A 20,998-nucleotide genomic window follows, 5' to 3' on the forward strand; every position below is an offset into this window, starting at 1 on the left:
CCCTGAATTCCGTAAGCCGTTCCCTCCACAAACTCCAAGAGGGGCACAACATTCGATTCAATACCAGGTCTACTATTTGATTTAGTCATCGGTTTTGATTTATTAGAGAGAGAGAGAGAAAAAAAGGAAGACAATGAAGAGCTAAAGGCAAGCTTGTGAAAGTTGAACTAGATACATAAGAATTGCTGTTTTGTTTGTTTACACCCTGATATTTGGCCCCAGTTGCTTTGTTAATGTCTTGTTCATTTCGGTTTAAAAATAAAATAACATTTTTCAATGACACACAAACAAACATTAAAATATGTAACAGTAGACCTACTATTCTACCCACCATCTTTCTCTGCCGTTAAGCAGAACACCGTCTGACAACCTACAAGTTAAATGTATCTTTTTTAAAAAAAAAAAACAATGTTACATTAATGCTCTCCTCCCCCCCCCCCTCTATTGTTAGTCAATGTTTCCGACATTAAATCCAACCTATCAACTCTTTAAGTTCTTCCCATCCTCTTATCTCCACCACACTTTTCTCCCTATATAGTAGCTTTTATCCTGCGAAAGATTTAGATGGTTAGAGGTATACATTAAAATGCTGATAAAGGGAAAGCATACCCTGAATATTCTAGAAACTTTAGTTTCAAAGTTGCTTCCCTTAATTGGATTTAGAATACGTTTATTTTTCCTATGACTATGTGTATTTGTTTGTTTTACATTGTCGAATGTTCCTTGAGAGTTGAAGATAATCTATATCCTAGCCAAAACCTCCAGCAGGACGACGTGGGGACAGCAGCGGGCATGGTATGAACCGGGACCGTCGAGACAGTCCAGTGCGAGTACCTCACGACCAGCCAGCTGTTCCATAATGCTGCTCTTGCCGGTAGTGCTAAAGGATATAACCCACTTCTTTTAAAATACTTCCTATGTCATGCGTCTCAAAAAGCCTCTTACAACTAGTCCGACTCGTGGCCTTCAGGTATTGGGTCCGGCGGAACTGTGATCAATGAGAGGGGAATGAGCAAAGGAAAGAAGAATGAGAACTCTGAATCAAAACAGGGCCGGTATTGAATAATTGGAGGCCCTAGGCGAATAAAATTTGAAAAAAAAGAAAAGAAACATCGAAAAATAAGATTATGCATTTAATTAAAAATGTGCCCGTCTAATCTAAATCGATAAATAACTGAAATTCCCAAATCGTAATTTTCGTTCTAAAAACAGTTAGATTAGTTAACATAGAGTCATAGAGCTCTACTATGTTTGAGATCTGGTCCAAGTTTCGCAATTATTTTTTTTAATTTTAGTCCTGTGTAGAATAGACCAATTGTTATAGTTAGCCTAAGCAATTATATGCAACGTCGCAACCTGTGGGCAGTTTAGACCAACAGGTCGCTGCTACGTCGTGGCAACGAGCTATTGGTTTCCACTGCCCATAGGTTGCGACGTCGGAGTCCAGTGATGAGGCCTTCTATAACGACTGGTCTCGGTGTAGGCCCACCCACCTATTGGACGCCTTAGGCGGTTGCCTAGTTTGCCTATGTCTATGCCTAAGCCCGACCCTGACCAAACCTCTGCTACCTTACAAGACATGAGAAATGCTTGGGGGGAAAATCAGGAGCCCGTGACCTTTAGGCGACATGCAACACATAGTGCTACACCCTCGCACTGTGTTGGCCACTGCCGTTCAATGTATGACATCAGCTGCATGGGGAGACAGCTGCTTTAGCGTTCCTAGCATATCTTTCCGAGCATATCGTTCCGAGCATAGCTAATGCCCAGCCATAGACAGTTCTTATCAAACTTTATAATGCCCAAATAGTACATGAGATTATACTGCTTGATATTATTTTGTAAACGTTTTATGAGTTTTAAACTAGTTCCAGAACCCCAAAGCATCTTGTATCAGTAGCTAATGTAATAGTGTGTAAAGGCCAACAAACGCGTGTAAAACTGATATCAAAAGGGTTTTCAGATTTACTTCCCTTAGAATTTGTAGTTACAAGAAAAACAACTAAAATACTTTTAGAAAAAAAAAGACAATAGCGATTATTTTACTATAAACAAACAATTGATGTTAGATTTTTTAAAAAAAAGAGAGAATTTTATACTCCGCCCCATTTTCCTCCCCCCTACACTCGAGAAAAACATCTTGTTAAAATAAAAATGTTTTAGGTCTAGACTTAGATTAGGGTGCGCAAATATGTCCCTAACATAGACATAAATAAATATAGAATGGCCGATTAAAGAGTTTTATGAAACGCAAATTTGTGACTTGCAATTTTGTGTACTTTATTATACAGCATTTATGAGCAGTATAAAAGTTAAGTATTCATCTCATCTATTTCAGCCATAACCAATATAAGTATTACAATAGTTTTGTTTAATCTCTAAGAATGAAGATCAAGCAACTTTTTAGAATTCGGAAATCCGAATACAATAGATATACATGTTTTCAAGTTACATGAAGTTACTTCCCTTTTCCAGTCTATATTTATATATGTCTATGGTCCCAAATATTTGATTAAACTTTTTAATGAAAAGGCGAAAAACATAGTATCAGTATAGTCTGCTTAAAATAAATATTTTCTAGTTCTCAAGCCAAATTAAAATTGTTTTTTTTTATACTTTGAAAAAAATTTAACTGTCATACTAGAGTTTTAATATGCTTTTTAATATATTTCTAGGAAAATCGTTAGAACCTTTTTTTTTTTTTTTTAGATCCGTGTGAATTAAATATAGGTATTGTAAAATTTAAAAAAAAAAAAAAAAAAAAAAAAAAAACAGAAAATAAATTATATGTATGTATGTATGTATGTATGTATGTATGTATGTATGTATGTATGTATGTATGTATGTGTGTACGTTTGTGTGTACGTGTGTGTGTGTGAGAGAGAGGGAGAGAGAAAATACAATACCTCCTTTATACAACTTATAATTAAGCTTGCCTTCGAGTCCGAAGATTAATAACAAGCAGCTTATAGAGTAGAACGTCAAAGTTAATTAATTTTTTTTTCTTATAGAGCGATTTTTTGGCTTTTAATAACTAATGAATGTTGAAAGAGCAAGCACCTGTCCTCATTCTCTTTAATCTACTCTATATGTTCCCTAGCCCATATGATAGGACAAATTTGTGCTATTATAGCATGGAATAGGAGGCGCAGTGGCTGAGAGGTATAGCCCGGGGGTCTCGGGTTCGAATCCAGGTGAATTTCGGGATCTTTGGGCGCCTCTCCATCCAGCTTTAATGTGTACCTGACATTAGTTGGGGAAAAGTAAAGGCGGTTGGTCGTTGTGCTGGCTTCATGACACCCTCGTATACCGTTGGCCACAGAATCAGATGTCCTATAGACCATAAGGTCTGAAAGGGGAACTTTACTTTTTTTTTTATTTTAGATCATGGAATGGGTTGCCTGAATCTGCTAGGAGAACAAACGACTTGGAGTTTAAGTCATTAATCAACAATTGTGAATAGATTGGGCTAGGGGCACAAATAGGACGTAATGTCTGTATTTAATAAGATGAGATTAGATGGCGATGATTTTTTCTTGTTGAATTAGTTGAATTTCAATTTTTAATATGTCTACTACCAGCTATTAATATGAGATAAGAACTAGTCTAGTGTTTTACATTCTTGAAACTTACCTTATTTCTAGTGATGGGCAAAAGTGAACTAAAAAGTTGCTAACTTTTAGTTTAACTAAAAAAAATTAGTTAAGGCCAAAGTTTAATTAAAAAAAAATAGTTTAGTTAAAATCCTAGTTTAATTAATTTTTTTTAGTTACAAACTAAAAAGTTTAATTACAAATTTTACAAACTTTTTTAACATACATACCAATAAATATTTAGATCTATGTAATTCTGAGAATATATATAATGAACGATAGAGAGGAGAATAAACTAGATGGTGCACAGGTCACTAGAAAGCCTTTTGACCTTTACCCTATAATGGTCGCTATTCCCGCCAATTCAAGGTATTTGAAAGGCGAGAAAAATAAACGTGTTCATTATATTTCTAGCAAGTTTCGCTGCTTGATAAATCCTGATAATTCCTTGCTTCTATAGATCTACATTTTGCTGCTTTTTTTTTTTATTAAACACCAGTGTGTTCCTGTATAGCTGCAGGCAAAGAAATTTGCTTTACTATAGGGATAAATCTAAAAAAAATGTCGACTCTTTTTATTTTAAAACTTTTTACTAGATAGAATCTAGATCTAAAGTTAGAGTCTAGTGATGTCTAGTCTATTAGTATTAGTCTATAACTACAATTAGATCTATAGACATAATAGTCTATATTTAATTATTTTAGTCTTAAGTAGAGTCTAACTCTTAGTAGTCTTAGTCTTAGATCTAAATGTAAATTTAAAATTATAAGTCAATAATATAGATCTAGTCTAGATCTATTTAAAATCTATTAGTTTAGAGATTCTAGTATTCTAGAATTAGAGTCTAGTTTAGATCTAGATATATCTAGATTACTTATTAGGCCTATACTAAGACCTAAGATGCAAATATGATAGATCTATAATATTAATGACTATAATAGGCCTACTTATAATAGTCGTCACTATACTAGATTTCTAGATCTAATACTAAATTAACTAAATCTAGACTAGATCTACTTCTATTATAATTATACTTATATCTACTATCTAGATCTATTAGATCTAGATCTAGTATTATCTACTAAAGTATATAGATCTAAATACCCATATCTAGTTATAATCATAATTATAATAATCTAAAATCTCTAGATAGATCTAGAGTTACTAAGATATCTACTAGACTCTATTTAGATCTAGTAGTAGTAGTAATAACTAGTATTTCATAAATTATTTTTAGATTAAAATATTAATTATTTGATCTAGCTCTAGATCTAATTCTAGACCCAGATTATATAAATCTGATCATTTCGTTTGTAGAAGATATTAGATCCAGAATATTCTAGAGTTAGTTAGCGAGTCAACATGCAGTTTTATCATTACTTCTAAAAAGGTAACTTATATTAGAACTTGGACAATTACTTCTAATTTCTTTCTATAATACTAATAATAGTATCATTCTAGTCTAATCTAGTGATTCTATTAAGATCTACATCTATCTCATAAAGACATTTAAATCTTTTTTCATGTGCACAAATAAATGTTTATTACATTTTGCTAAAGAGATTGGTTGTTGTTTATATTTTTCATGTTTGGCTGTTTCGTCCTTAAAAAAGGTCAAAATAGTTAGTAAAAGTTTAACTAAAGTTTCTTAGTTTAGTTTAACTAATTTTTTCAATTTGTGATTAACTAAAAGTTTAATTACTTTTTTTTAGTTCAAACTTAGTTTTAGTTTAACTAAAAAAAATTAGTTTAGTTCCCATCACTACTTATTTCTAGTAATAAATGAAACTCAAAGACAACTGATGACAAGAAAAAACTTGATTTGTTTACATTGGAAGAAGTAAAATTAAAAAAAACTAATCTTTAAAAAGCTTATTTTAAAGGGGAAGAACTCGCCCTTAAAACTATATCTATCAATAATATACAAGCTATTTCCCTAAATAATTAAATTAATTACCAATAATTAAAGTAAATGACCAATTGTTTTTTTTTAATTGATTAATGTTTTGTTGGGTAAAATAAATAATTGTTTAAAGCATAGGCGTGGCCGTGGTTTTTTTCGGGGGGGGGGGTGTTGTGTGTGTACATAATTAATTCCCATTATTCTTTCGGAAGACGTTTATTGTACCCTAGAATATGTTTTTCCTGGAGCTAGTGGAAAAATTGTAGACTACCCGCCATTGCCAGCAAGGGGTCACAGCGCTAGCTCCCATAGCGCGGGGCGAAGCCCCGCCGCAAAGCACTATTTCCGGTATTTCATTTCATTTCGGGGGGGGGGGGGGGAGGGTTGAAAGCCCCCCCCCCCCACCCCGGCTACGCCCATGGTTTAAAGTATCAACTTGATCGGAGAATGCGTGAGGGAGAAATAGCGTCAACAATTATTTTTTGAGACTAAGCCCAACAAATTTAAACAAATCTGTGAATACTAAAAGATTAGTTTCCCTTGTTGGTATTCAACAAAATAAGTAATTGTCAGTAATTGATTGGCTGATTTGTTACTTTTTTTTTATTGATTCATGTTTTGTCTATACCAATGAATATATGTGTGAAGTTTCGACTTGATCCAAGAATAGGTGTGGGAGAAACGACGTGTACACTTTTTACCAGACAGACGGACTGACAGAGAGTTAGTTGATATAAGCTTTGTAAAAAGAGGTATGTTCATTTTTTTAAAGTATTTTTGTCACGGTACTCACGCATCTAGAATTATCAAGGTATTAAGAAATACTTCAACTACAGCATATTACACATGCATCCGTTACAGAAACACTACAAAGCTGTTTTTCTTGTTTCTGTCTCTGTTAGGATTGAGATTCGTTACGGAAAAACAATTCTTTGTTGTCCTCTTTACAGTGTCCGATGATACATTTACTGACTGTGTAGCAAGTCTACAGTAATGTTGTCCTCTGACAGGTTACAATAATTTTCTTAGAATAGTTCAGGGCCTGGAAGTTTGCAAGGTGAATGTCACCACGCATCATAATTACCCATTAGGTAGATTGTAAATTTAAATGACCTTCCAAACCTTTTTTTTTTAACTATGCCTACTTTTGTTTTTGGTCGATTGAAATGCATTGTCTTGTCTATAAGTACAGCTCTATCCCAGTAGACTTGGTAGGGTAGCTATATAGAAGGCTCGAGAACATCCAGTGGTGAAAATTTATACTCTCTTTCTTCATCAGATTATGTGTCGTTGCTAGATCCTGATTAATTAGGTTCTTAACCTGGTTATGTCGATCTAGATAATCAAAATCTAACAATCTAACATCCTGCCCATAGACCTATTTATATTATACCTAGACTGGAAAACGGAAACCAATTCTTATCCGATAATGATCAGATCACAGACCTATATATATACGCCTATATAGATTGTTATGTACGTAGGCCTAACTCTTTTTCAAGCTGTAAGGAAAATCGATCTTTCAGTCTTATTAAAAGTAATGATCTTTAGTTTTCAAAGTTTAGAAATAATGCAATACCAGTTTGCGGATTTTTTATAGAATGGGTTATTAATCGCAAATCTATGAAATAAAGCCATTTCCTGTTAGTTTCCTTTGAGATAATGTTTCGAAAATCCTAGATCGAAATAATTCACGTCTATTTATTTTAGTCATCTTATGTACATTTCAATAGATTGATCACCTAGATCTTTTTAAATTATGTATCTAAAAATTGCAATGATAATAATTATGAGAAGATAGTGCTCTTATTTTCGATTTTCAATTACCAGACCTAAATATTTAATTATATGTTTCATAGGTTAGGGTTGAAAAAAACAACACTTTACTTCTTATAACTGATTTACAAAACAACTCCTTGTTTCAACTTTTTTGAAAATGTTCACTTTTTTTGTGTGTAGTGTTAAAAGATCTCCACGTCCAGTCTAGATATAATATATATATATATATATATATAGGTCTATGATCCTGCACTATGTGCTTAACTAGCTCATCATTTCTATACTTTGAACATTTGTCAACAGCACTGAGTTTCAGCATATATTGTTATTTTGTTAGTCCAAATAACTCTGCTTTGCATTGTGGAGACAAATTCTTCTTGTTGTTATTTGAGCATTTCGTTGTTTTTAAATCAAATAAAACTGATGAACATTGGCGTAGCTAGGAATTTCCCAACATTTGGGGGCCCGTGGGGGGGGGGGGCTCGACCTCTTACAAGGCCCCTGTATTTTACGTAATATTTAATATTTAATGTCAAAAACACTAATTTGGGGACCCCTCTCTAGTGGGGATTTTCAAATTCTCCCCCCTCCTCCCCCACCCTAGCTACGCCACTGCTGATGAATTATTAAAATAAATTTTTACCTAACAAAATTACACAACTTTTAACTTTAGGACTACACAGTCTACACATTTTATGATGTTTAAATTAATACAATAAAAAGTCTTAAAATAAGTATACAGACGTGTTTCTTTTTATTTCACACTTGTTTTGTAGTCGTCTCAAAGAAACACATCTGAGAAAACGTTATTTCAAATTTATTAAAGAAAAGTTTATGTTGTTTTTATGTTATGCGGCCAGATTTTCAAAGCAGCTTCAATTTAATAACGCAAGATAATCATATATTTATTTTGCTCATGCGTTATTTTGATATGGTCAGCAAAGCTGGCAATGCAAATCGCACGGTCAAATTGGTTTTTGAAAATCTGGCTAATCGTCGGCAAATGCGCTCATTTCGGTTTAATTGAGGAGAAAATCTCCCCAACTCTGCGTGGCGTCACGCGTCATTTAAATCTTTATCTTATACCTGGTCAGCATTCTCACAGCGCTCAACTCCTCCTGAGAATCGGAGTAGCCGAACCTGCAGGTAGCCAGTGGTCAAGTGCTGTTAAAGCGAAATGTTTATCCGAGACAAGTCGTCAAGTGGGAGTCAAAGTATTTCATTCGTCTCATTGTATGTCACGTGACTCAATCGAGTCCCTTACTTTACTCTAGTTATATCTATCATTGCCAAACATGCCTTGAAATGCAATGGTGAAGCCAGCGATTTCGACTCCCAGAGCGATACAGTCGTCTAACTTTTCAGGTTGGGTTTAAAACAGTCAAACCGGGAGATAGATGGACCTACCTAACTTGACTTTCTATGCATCCTTAGTCCCTTTATGTTGGGACACACATTGAAGGTCAAAAAATTAGTATACATTGTTTAGTATAAATCAAGATAAAGACATCCTTGCGAGTTTAATTTGTCTTTAAGTATTAAGACATCCTTAATTGAAGATTCTGATTCTTGACATTCGATTGTCCGCCCTTGTCTATATTCTTAAGGATTATTTTTGGTTTTTGGTAGTTTTGTTTATAGTCTCTTCTCATGCTCCAAAACGTGTTGCGTTTCGTTTCGCATTCTTGTTCCTCTGCTTCGCCTTTGCTGTCCAAGCAATTGAGTTGAAAATTCAATTCCCTTTGATCTTTTTAGGGCTCTAGTTGTTTTGTTTGTCCATATACCGATGCAATTCTTGCGACGCTCCCTTTTGGTGTTTCTTAACCGTGGGTCGTTTTCATAAGGTTCATAAAAAGAGTTTTCCAGGAGTCAAGACTGTAGAAAATGTTTTTATTTCCTTGGAGACATTACCATTGAATCAAATTTATTTTATTGTTTGTTGTTTTGTTGGTATTTCATTTTATTTTACATCGTTGAATAGTCAATGCGGTTGTGGAATTATTGGAAATGTAGAGTGTGGCTGAAATATTTCTGGGGAGAATTGACACAATTTGTGTGAACAAAATGTGAATGTAAATGACTTTGCTGCTTACTGACATTTTTATTTTTTTATTTTATTGTTTTGCACCCTCTCCAAGCAAATTAAATGTCAGGTATACCAAAAAATGACAAGTTTTATTTGTAAATTTAAAACTAAATTGGAGGGAGAAGTTTCCAGTTTGTAAGTTTCCATTAAAGCAGTTCTCTCCCCCTACCTTTTCCAAAGTGAACCAAACAGTAACTGTCTTGCAAAGGGTAGAGGTCTGGAGCGGCTAACAGCGTTTACAATGTTGAAGTTCCATCTGTTGAAATCATAGACAAAACATGTGATATCTATTTTAAAATAACAAAAGAACAACAAAATAAGCGACAAACTATTTTAGCAGTGAGCTTAACATTTTTTTAAATAAAAGTGTACTTAATAAATATGCATTAAACTGTATAATTAATTTGCAGATTCACTTCTCTTGTTACATCTTGTTATAGTCTCAGAGACAACCCACATCAGCCTCTTGGGTAAGATTTGAAAGTCAGGTCACATTTCAGTTCTATTTCACACACACACACAAACACACACACCAAGTCCTTCCCTCGTACACATACGCCCTTCTTTTAAGAATTGACCATAACTCTGGCTCAAGTCGCTGACCACCTGGAAAAAAAATTGTGCTCTCCCCATCTCCCCCTTTCGAGACTTACAGTGAGCAAATTAACACAGCTCCGGATCCCTCTCACTCCTCTCACCCCCCCCCCATTTTATTTTCACTTTTATTACTACTGTCAATCAAGTGAAAATGTTTCCAAGTTTTTCCTGCCAATGGGCGTTACTTTCGAATGATTGACACAATACGCATGGCTTAAGGTTGATTATAAATACCCTTTAATGAACATTTTCCAATTTCTTCCTTTAAAAACATTCTTTATCCACTTCTATGTGGAGGATCTAATTTATATTTTGTTTGCTAACATCTAAATGTTTTTCAATCATAACTTTGTATCAACAATCAAGTGGATTACACCCGAAAATTAGTTTGAGGTACCTTAATTTTAAACTTCACTTGTTATTATTTGATAACAAAGATTTTCGACTAATTATTTTAAAATATATTCATGGAAAACAAGAGAAAAAGTGTAGATGAAAAACAGCAGGAGCTGACCCAAACTACAAAAGACATTCAATTGAATGCTAAAGACAAAGAGGAGAATGTCAAGCAACACAAATACACAACTTCATTTGAAAAAAGTTTAGATTTAGTTCGTGGCGACGCAAATTCCAAGCCAGATAATATTGTTCATGATGACCCAACTTCTAGACAAAAAAAAAGAGATTGTGGAGACAATGTTTTACCTAAAAACACCATTGACACTCCTGTGATTAAAAAGCAGCTTTCTTTGAAACCTCAACTAGCAACGAGTCCAGGTACACCTTTGTCAAGACATACAGGTGTTGGCCTGAAACGTAAACCTGATGGCGGAGGCTCTGATGCAAGAGGCAGTGATCAGAGCTCAGTGGTGGACAAGGGTTTGCCCCCTGTTAAAAGATCACGAGCTAAGAAGATGCAGGGGTTGACCTTTGAGCAGTCCGAGATGAGGAGATCAAGGACAAATGAACAGGTAAGAATATATATTTTTTTACAAAGCTTATGTCAGCTCTCTCTGTCTGGTAAAACACCCAATTTCGGATCAAGTTGAAACTTTGCACAATCATTTCTTTTACCTGACAGAAAAAAAAAATCAATAAAACAATTAACCAGTTGCTTATTTATTATTTTGTTTGCAATTTCGAACAAGGAAACGAAATTGTACTTGACTAATAAGGTGGTATAAGCTCAATGAATAGTTAGAATGGGTTCCCTTTATACCATGTAGAGAAAAAAGTTTGAAATTAAAATAGATAACTCTAAAACCTTCTATTTTCATAAGCACTTCCCTGGCACAGTGGCTAGTGTATTGGCTTGATGAAGCTGGGGAGGCGTTAGCCATCGAGTTCGAACTCACGTATTATATATATATATAAATACAGTTAAAAAGCGATCTTCTTTCTCCCCCAAGCCCTTTTCAACTGGTCCAGACAAGTGATAGGATCATAGCCTACAGAGAAAGCTATAAAAGCATGAAATTGTGCTACACAAAAAATTGGTAAAAATATTTGTAGTCTAATCGCAGAAATAATATTGTTAGTCTAGATCTATTAAAAATTTAATTACATGACTGAACCAGATTAATTGATACAACTACACTTAATACAAATATTGATGTTTTTTTTTAATAGTCTTTTTTCTGGTTTTACATATCAAATACAAATGACCAACCATTGATTAATGGTCACCTAGTTGAAAGTATGATGAAAGTATCTGGAACTTCGAGAACCTCTTTGTAAAATATTCCCTCCCCCCTCTGAGAATTGGACTCATCTGTTTCCATGCTTCTTGTTATTTCATAAGAAGTGTCAGCCCAATGCATCCGATGTCCAGTAACAATAAGAGCATTACACGACCTTAACCTTTACCACACTGCTTGACATTTAATTGCTATATCAACAGATAAGATATTTGTATAGAAATTAACTTATTTTATCAATACACCTTGTTATATTGAAATATTAAAGTAAAGCATGACTTCACGAATTTGAAAACTGAAGTAAAAGTTCAAATAAATTGAGGATTATAACACATCTCAAGAGAAATAAAATAAAATTTAAATTCTATTTATTTTTCTGTATTTTATAAGAAGAAAAAAAAAAGATTGCTATTAGATCATCGTAGCTTTGTTGTCTTTCTTGAATAGTATTTGGTTAGGTCTGTAAAATGTGTAAGTGGAAAATAATATTCCTATGGATTAAAACAAAAAGGCTTATGGTTATGATTATATCTTTATTGTATTATAATAAAAACTTATGTGTATTTTTTTAAATAAATACAGCAACATTTTTGTGTGTGTATAAATGTATACAACATTATTATACGTTTGCACTTCAAATCGATTGAACAGGCCTGTCTATTACTGCACTAACGTTGAAGTCTTCTGTCTGGGAAGAGCGGCAAAGGTCAAGTTGCCAACAGCATTCACAGCAGACCCACTAGGCAAATCAAAAGTCATAAAAATCAATTAAATTATGACCGTCACTTACAAATAGGCCTACTCAAATTCCACCTAATAAAACAAAACTCAAAGACACAAAGCTAGAGGCACTTTTCTTGTTTCATGTGCTAGATAAATTAGTGCCCCTTCTTCCCTAGTGCCATTAGAGCATGAAATAGGTTACCTGAATTAGCAATGAAAATCAACGATTTAGCTGAATTTTAATCTCTAATTAACATGAGCGAGTTGATTAACACATAGATTAGGACATAATTAGATTCTTCTTTGAAGGAACGTCTGCAATTTATAAGATAATATAAGAATTAATTTTTTTTTTAAATTGTCAATGTCACTCAAGATGAAGGTAATTTGCATAATTCTTAATGTCAATATATATTAAGTTTGAGGAAATTTCTGAAAAGTAAAGTAACATTGTGTGTATAATTAATTTTTCTAATGCGACTAATGTGTAGTGTGTTGTATTTTTGTTTGGTCTTAGCTCTATTGCTTTTACAATCAATTTTGACTTCATTTCTAGGAACGTGAAAGGCAGAGAAATATTTCTGAAGCTCTCGAGGCACTGAAACAGTGCGAGATGCCTTTCAATCCTTACCTCAATCATAAAGAGGATTCTAAAATCTACCTGCTGAAAACTGCCACTGCTTACATATACGGCATGAGCAGGATGATCCATGACTACGACAGAGGTCTCGTCCACCGCTGCGACCACAGGTTGTCACAAGAGCGCCTTGTTGCTATGCATAATGCAATGTTGCCTAACATATTCGGGACATTGAACTTTCCCAATGGCTGTGTCTTGTCCGATTCGTCTAGAGCAGCAAAAGATCAACCCTTCATTTCATCGAGAAGTCTTTCTCTAGGGATCGGTAAGGTGGGTTCTGATGCATATCCTTCTACATATGTATCGAACTTAGCTGAGGATCAGAGTGAACAAAGGTTAGTGAAACATTGCACTGATACACGAATAAATATTTTACATCCAAATAATTTTACATATGACAAGTTACGAGTGTAACTTTTTCTTAATTTAGTCAAGTTATGTTTTTCAAAAGTAATTTTTTTTTTAGTTTTTTTTTTTTTTTAAATTATTAACCATAGACATAAATAAATATAGACTGGCCGATAAAAGAGTTTTATGAAACGAAAATTTGTGACTTGCAATGTTGTGTACTTTATTATACATGAGTGTAGTTTTGTTTAATCTCTAAGACTGAAGATCATGCAACTTTTCAGAATTCGGAAATCCGACAACAATAGATATATATGTTTTCAAGTTACATGAAGTTATTTCCATTTTTCAATCTATATTTATTTATGTCTATGGTATTAACCCAATCCATATTTTTTAAACTAGATAAGGTAAAATATTTAAATTGCGTACATAATACTAAATCTGAATCCTTCCTTTTTTTTAAATCTATTTCAGAAAAGATAATGAAAGTGCTTTTAACGACAACATAGATCTGTGTGCTTCTGAAAAGAGTGCTCCCCAACTGAGTCCTTATTTCCCAAGTTTTCTGCATCATCCCATGAGCACTTCCGCTGAAGGGAAACACAAGGGAGATCATTATGCTCATGGTTCCCCGTCTGCAAACGCTTTTCCTCATTCAGAAGAAACACCTTCACCCCAGAATCCTGTTGACCCTACAATTCAATGTGCCTTGAAAAAACTTTTAGAAGATTCATACCATCAGTCAAATTCAAAACAAATCAGCTCCTTACTAAATGACCGACTGAATGGAGCAAGAAAAAGTTTTGATGTAGCATCGTCCCCTTCCTTGGTGACACCTCTAAGTCAAGAGTCAAGAATCAACCTAGATGCTTCTGCACGATTCAGCGGCAACAGCAGTGTCAATAGAAGCGCCAACAGCAGCGGTTATATGAGCATGTTGTCTGCCCATGGCAACGATGATTCCGCAGTTTTCTCCCCCGACAGATTACAGCAGACGATTGATGACATGTACAGTGAGTCATTTTTGGCGCCAACGCCGACTCAGCGACTCCATTTTGACGCTTTTTAAGGTAACATCTCCTCATAGTATATATAAGGCCTCAATATTGTACCAGAGACTTAAATGGCTAACTCTACGGTGACTAAAATTTAGTTGAAAAAAAATAGAGATTTTTGCGTCTATGATGGCCGCATAATTTTATCGTAATCAGTTACCAGTTATAGCAAATCTGCTTTTGTTCCTTTAACACATTTCATAACAATAGAAACAGTTACTTTGCCATATGTCATGTTTTTATAATATACTTGGCCGCGTTCAATTAAGAAAAACAAATGCATTTTAAAAATGTGTGTTGATTCCAATCTCGTTAAATCCTAATAGAAAAAAAAAAAGCAAACGCATTTTAATTTTTGAAGTCTACGTTTAGAAGTCTCTTGCCTCCTTGCACTATTATAGAATTATAGTTTATTTAATTTGAAAAAAATGAGTATACATGTAAAATATACGCGATTTTTATTTCTCCTCTCTCTCTCTCTTTCTCCCTCTCTCTCTCCCTCTCTCTCTCTTCCTCTCTCTCTCTCTCCCCCTCTCTCTCTCTTTCCGTCTTGTCTAAATAATGTCGTACTGGTGTTAAATTTGACCAAATTATTGGCTCACCTACCAGTCCGTCCCCCCCCCCCTCCTATTTTACTCTCGCCGATAGTTTCTGTCACTGGAATCTCTGGGCACCACCAGTTCCCCGCTCCTCCACGACTCTAACATTATCATTAAGTCAGCCAATTTGTTACTACGAAGTGACTGAAGATAAGTGAAATCTCCCCCCTTCCCTCCCCCCCCCCTCTGTTTACTTTACTCACTTTCCAACCACAACAAGTGTCAGAGCAACGGTGTGAGCAATTTGAAACCAATAACTCATTGACCCAACTACTTGGCCCCACGCGGAGACCAGTGGGCCGTAGGAGGGGCATTAAAGTGATAAAACGTTCTCCGGGCTTGCCGACGCAGCGCCCCCATCCTTTTTTTTGTGCACCTTCCTAGCAGCGCCTTCCTAATTCGTTCTTAGCCCACACACACACACACACCCTCTTTCCCCCGCACTGCAGCCAAAACTTTATCCGCTTTATCCGCCTAGACGTCCGGGGTGAGAGGACGACGTCGTGTCAACATGAAATTGTTAAAGTACTCATCAAGATAGCCACGTCGGACAGCATGCACTGAAGGCAGTACCATCTTGTGAATGTGTCGCTTAATGGGGCCATCGGGCGGAACTTTGTTACGACATTCCCACATCGTTTAATAACATCCTTTTGGACAGACTCAATGAAATGTAGTTAATTGTAAATGTATTAGCGAACTTGTAACTATCTAGGGTATACATAACAATGAAGTGTGTAGACATTGCAAGACTAAGTTGGCCATATCCAAACTCGAATAGACAATCCCCTACGTAAGAATAAAAGACTTTATATCCAGCAACATTTTTTTAGTTAATTGTTTTAAATAGCAAAATAAATTTTAAAAGCCATCTTTAAAATAATACGTGTCACTCATCACTAATTGGATATCAGGCTCAGGGCCGGTCTTAGGCCGATTTGACCGATGGCTTCAATTGGGCCCCGCGCCTGGCAGGTGCTCTGCCATTTTCATTAAGCATACGTCTATCTATCACTATCAGTTATCGCTCTTGTCACAGGCTTTTAAAGATTTAAGACTTAAAGGATAAGCATATTTAGTCTAGGCCCTTGGCCTGTCGTACGATTGACATAACTGGCGTTGTTCTGTGTAAAAATCACCTCCGTTAGCTATTGGCAACTGGACATGTCAACTCTACATTATTTGCCTTATGAACGAATGAGACAATGAGTGCGTTATGACAACAAAAGAGGTTGAGAATAAAAGTAGCGCCTACTCAAACATTAATTTACATATACTAGATCTAAATGAGGCATAACATTTTTCGGATTGAAGATAAATGTTTTATAAAAATAAAAATGCTACAATGACACCCTTTTGCATTCTTTTATTTTGTTTTGTGATGAATTAAGTTGAGTTCCCCACCTTACCCCCCCCCCCAAAAAAAAAAAAGAGAAAAGCTTTAATGCAATAATTGAAAGATGCGTTCATCCAAACTGGATTTAGTGTTTTAAAGACTTCGTTTTGTGTTGATTGTAAACTGAAAATCTTTAGAAACAGTGTCATTTGCTTCAAATCTATGTCCATTGTATTAGTGTAATAGAGCTACATGTACCAATACAGCTCTCTCTTTCTCTTTCCCAGTTCTCTCGTTCTCTCTCCTTTTATTTATATCTCTCTGTTGCGATACATTTTACACAGAACAACGCCAGTTGATCAGATCAATTAATTAGCTAAACTCCTAATTTAATTTGATATATATCCATATTTGCAATAAATGGACTACACAATCTAATTCAGGTTTCTCATTCTTTACATTCAAAATATTTAACCTAAATTTTACAGAAAATAAAAAAAAAAGTATTATTAGCTTAGTGCTTAACTTTGTCAATTTGTTCTATATTTCAGTGATGACAGTCTCCTACAGAACGCAAATATGAAAAGCCCCAAGCTAGTTAGTCTATGCAACAGTACATCTGGTAAAAGTGAGACAGTAAGTCAGAGGATGGGTCGTCTGAGAGGCACTATTATCTCTTTACTTGAAGACAATTTATCATTAAGTTGTAATAGACTCTGTGTGGGAAGAGTAGATTGGGGTCCGACTCTTTTTTTTTTTTTTTTTTTGCATGAAAAAAAAAGCACCCTGCTTTTATGAGAATGGAACCCTGTAGGTAAAAAGCCTATGTCTAATAGTTCTATAACTATATTTAGAAAGGACCAATTCATAGTTGATAGAATTCGATCCCCCTCCCCCCCCCCCACCTTTTTTTAAATTCATTTTTAACTTCTATTTAACAATAAACGAAATTGATTCAAACGCTACCCTAATTAGATGAGTTAGAGAAAGAGAGAGAGAGAGCATTGCAATGAGTCAGTGACTGATGTATCTTTAAAGGTACCTGTTATCAACACGTTCAGTTCACTAGTCATTTTATTACTGTTGTTCAATTTCTAAAGGGACGTAATGAATTTGTCATTATTAAAGTTTATTTTTCTTCATAACTTCCCTTGAAACAGTCAACAAACATTGTAGTTTCTCTCGGGCTTACCTTATTACAGCCCCTTACCTTTTTTTTTATTATTATTATTTAATATTAGATCTTTATTGTAAATGATTCTGAATGTGATTTCATTTTTTTTCATTCATTTTTTGATACTGTCATAATTTTCTTTGAATTAATAAAATAATTTTTGTATACACATGTAGACTTGTTCTAGCCGGTGTGAAGTGTGTGTTTTATTTTATTTTACTATAAAAAGAACTCATAGGCCTAAATACAAATATTATCATGCGAATTAAAATTGACCTCTGTAACTGGGTTATGCATCGACCATGTGACACACTGACATATTCAGACTTAATAATATACATTGCATGCTATTCGCATTGACTTGGTCATGTTTTTTGCTAAAACCTCAACAAATATCTCAAAGTTTCCTTCAACCTTCTACTAAGATAATAAAAAGAAACTTGGGTGATACTTTTGATGCGAGACATTTCTGACAATTTAGAGAAGGATTTCTTGTTGCCTTTCTTGGTTCAATGGAATCGAACTAACTAGTAAGTATGACATTTAGAATGCTTTCTTAAATATCACAAGCACACGCGTTCAACATGTAGCGTGTAGAAAAATGGTGCTTAGAGGTTTATGTAGCCCAGGCAATATCTTTTTAAACTACTAGGGTCCCAACAGGGCTTTAAAAGGGACATCAATACTGGAGGAGAAAAGCTGACCTGAGTCAGTAGATTTAGATGAAGGAACCAAATTTGAACTACTGTCTCGAATTGCATAGTCCACAGCAACACTTGCAAAATTCAAGACAATCTGGAATGACAAAGACATAACCCTTGAGACCAAAGTCAGACTGATGCGCACCCTGGATATGGTCAATTTCCTTTATGCTTGCGAATCTTGGGCGCTGCTTGCAGAACTAAAGAGGATCCTGTCAATGGAAATAAGATGCTACAGAAAGATTCTAGTTATCACATACAAAGAACGCATCACAAACGGAGCGATAGAGACATGATAAGTACAGTGTTTGGACCACGATGATCTGCTAACTACTGTCAAAACACGCAAACTGAAAATCTATTTCCAAATTACGAAGTCTTCAGAGCTATCAAAGACCTTCCTTCAGGGAAAAGTGCCAGGAAAAAGAAGAAAAGGCAGACAGGGAAAGCTATGGAAGACAATTTAAAGGAATGGACGGGCCTGCCATTGTTGGAGATTCTGTCCAGGCAAAAGACAGAGAGAAATGGAGAGGGTCGGTTGACAGATCTTGTGTGGTGCCCCAAAGGTCCACTAGAAGGGACATATAGGGACCCTTGAAATAAAAAAAATGTGTATTGACTTAAAGAATTTTAATTTTGTTTGTTCTGTCCATCAAGAAACAACCAAAATTTAGAAGTAGCTGCATGTGTCTCTGAAGACTAGAACTACACAATTTTAATATAAACTAACATTAAGTCGTTTGATAAAATTGAAGCTACTGAGACTGATTAAGACCAATAGTTATGGCAGGTCTCAAAACTGACCTATAACGTCGCAACCTTTAAGCAGTAGAAACCAGAAGCTCGTTGTCATGTTGAACAGACCTTGGTCTCCACTGCCCACAATTTGTGACGTTGCAGGCCAGAGTTCCGGCCTACTATGACGATTGGTCTCGGACTGATGGACACAGAACTCTATTTGGTCAATATTGAACAGTTCTCACAGAAAAGTCGTCGAAATGTAAATAGCTGTAATAGGAAAAAGAATTCAAAAGATCTAAACGTCCTCATCATAAATTGGCGTCCTTAGAAGTACGCGGGGCGCGGGACGAGTGTCATACGCAGGTCCGTGAGCCGTAAGCGTGCTCTAAATAGTGTACCACATCACACTAACGGACTCGTCCGTCTCTAATGCTATTAGAGCATGGAATGGGTTGCCTGAGCTAGCCAGGAAAACCAGTGACTTGGCAGAATTTAAGCCATTGGTTAATATGCATGACTAAATGCATGACGCGTAGGACGTAATCATCTTTTTTTTTTTGAAGTAACGTCTGTATTATATAAGATAAGATAATGCTGTAGGTCTTATTGTTACGTTGGTACTGTACTATAAGACGTTTGACTACAGTTCTTAGTGTATTGTAATTATTCTGTAGGTAACATTTTGCTTGTAATTTTTTTTTACAGTCCTCATAATGATTTTGTAGCCTTTAATCGACGTAAATAATGATTCTGAAACAAACTAATATTTTTGCTTTTAAAGGGACCCCGCTTGGGCTGGACGATTGCCCCACTCACCACCCCTAAAAACGCCTCTGATCATCATCATCAAACTCAATCAGAATGAAAGGTTGAGAGAGTTTGAAGTCCTCTCCTGCAAAAGCAATAGAAACCCTGTTGTTTTGCGTAGTGCATCTATGTATGTGTATCAATCTTTCTTAATCGCTGTCGGTAGTGCATCTAATGATTATGTCATGTGATTTACCCATTCAGAATTGTAAGACTTCTGTTTCAGCGCCTTCCCTTATTATCCAATTACTAATGTTCATTGACCATTGCTTTTTTCTATATTCAGCGCCGTTTTTTAGAGCTTTCCCTTTTAATTCATTGACGAAGTTCCATTTCTTATGTTCCTCATAGACTTGTCTATTTTTGTATTTCAGTATCCTTTATTCCAGCCCCAATGGCCTCCAATTGAAAAAAAAAATTATAACAATTCGCTTCTAGAAAGTTTACAACCATTTGAAAAATGAAGATGATTTTTAAGTTGGCCTTTTTAGCGGCCCCCGAAAGGTGAAAAGACGCTACTAGTTTTGTGTGGAATGTCTGTCTATCCGTCCTTCCCGTTTAGATCTCGTAAACTAGAAAAGATAAAAAATGCGACATCATAATATTTAGACCTTTCAAAGTTCTGTTGCAACGGCTACTTTTTTTTCTTTTCTGAAAGCGAAAAGACTAATTTTTCTAATCATTTATGCAAGTAGTTTTCATAAAAATACCCTTACAACTATTCACTATTAATAGTAACAAACACTCGAGGCTCTTTAGTAGAGGAAATGACGATTTACCATATTTTATAACAATTTTATGCAAATGGTTTTATATTTTTTGTCCAAAAAAAATTATTTTTTTTACATTTTTATTTGCTAAGTTAAATAACTTCTGTCCTACTGACGACTACATTTATAGACAAAAAAATGTTTACTTTTTTTAAAGAGAAAAAATCTATTTAGTATGCATATAAGTTGGACATAATTTAAAACAACAATTAATAAGTAGTTTTTCATATTATCGCCAGAACTGCATTGCAATGGCACAGTTAACATTTAACTAAAGGAAATTTTTTCTTGATTATTTGAATAAGAGATTGACCCTTTGCAAAACAATTAGATATTCCTTATAAGACATCATTTAGGCCAGGTTCACATCTAACTTCACATTCAACTATCCTTTGGTCTACTGGGGCACCACACAAGATCTGTCAACCTCCTTTCTTCTCTCATTT

Source organism: Biomphalaria glabrata, chromosome 4 (genome assembly GCF_947242115.1).
Source record: "Biomphalaria glabrata chromosome 4, xgBioGlab47.1, whole genome shotgun sequence".
Taxonomy (NCBI): Eukaryota; Metazoa; Mollusca; class Gastropoda; family Planorbidae; genus Biomphalaria; species Biomphalaria glabrata.